This window comes from Orycteropus afer, unplaced genomic scaffold (assembly GCF_000298275.1).
Source record: "Orycteropus afer afer isolate SDZICR_OR568_19922 unplaced genomic scaffold, OryAfe1.0 scaffold00801, whole genome shotgun sequence".
Classification (NCBI taxonomy): Eukaryota; Metazoa; Chordata; class Mammalia; order Tubulidentata; family Orycteropodidae; genus Orycteropus; species Orycteropus afer.
Genome location: NW_006922388.1, coordinates 109266 through 110685, shown reverse-complemented (window position 1 = coordinate 110685; position 1420 = coordinate 109266).

Sequence of the window (1420 nt, the reverse complement as noted above, 5' to 3'; positions counted from 1 at the left end):
ATACACACACAGACACACACACATAAATATATATTTGGGTGTCTGGGTATTAAAAGACTAAAACACATGGATTTGTGGTGGGCAGACAATACAGACTTCATGAGCAATAGATACCTATTTTATCTCCTAGCAACAATAACCCCAATGACCTCAGAATCATTAAGCATGTGGAATAGAAGCCAGCATTCTATAATTATGCAAAATCCTCTCCACTTTTCCTATTTATATTGGGAATTCCAAGTTTCTTAATATATAGATTATTTACTTATAAGAGAGAATAACCCATAAACTACAAAAATTTTCTAACTTCATGTGATTTGTATTTAAAGAAATACAATCAAATAAGCCTATCAAGTAAAAATATCTAATATTGCTTTCAACATTCTTATTAATTTCTGTGATAATTGGGGGATTAGCAAGTGAGCAGTGTAGTTAGTGACATTGGTCAGAATAAATGGACTCATGAAACGATTTTATCTTTCTATACTTTTATGAACTTAGTATTGATAGAGCAACTGATACATGTAACAACAGATGAAAACTCCATGTGTCTGTGTGGAAGGAATTTCTAATTGAGTAAACAGCTATGTTCTATAAGTAGATTTTCATAATGTTGATCAATCATGACAAGTGCAGGTCAGGAGGTTTCTGAAATTTCAACTAGCTGTATTGGGAGCCTACTGGCACAGTGATCAAGAGCACTGTACCTACTGGAAAGGTTGTGGTTTGAAACCACCAATTAACCCATGGGAAAAGTTGTGACAGTCTGCTTTTGTAAAGATTAACAGCCTTGGACCTTGGGGCAGGTCTACCGTGTTCTACAGTGTCAATAGGAGACTCAACAGGAACAGATTCAACAGGATATAGGGTATGGGACAGCTTACCTTCAATCAATGTCAACTGATAACTGATCCCTCTTCAAATGTGTGGTACAAATTTTTATTCAATATATACTATTTCATTAAATAAGTTATTTCAGCTTAGGAATCTCAAGAAGCCAATTGATAACAAAAAAAAAAGAAAAATCTTTATGTGTCCCAACACATTAATTCTAAATAGATATTCTGTTATTTATTTATTTTTCTTTTAGTGTAGAAAAAGCACTGAAGTGCCTAGAAAATAAGAATGTATAAATTATTGTACATCATATATTGTCATATAATTGACAATAATAGTAATAATAATAATATTTATTAAGCATTGATCTTGTATTTTTTAGCATGTACTTTTTGATGTATTTTTATAAATCCTCACAATAATAATAAATCCTGTGGTCTTTGTACTGATATTTAACCACATTTATTAGATGAGGATGAGTCTTATATATGAAATAACTTTTCCAACGCCATACTAGCATGACCTGTTTATTTAAAGGCTACTCCAATTTCTTATCAAAATTTTAATTTCTCCTCCTATTTAA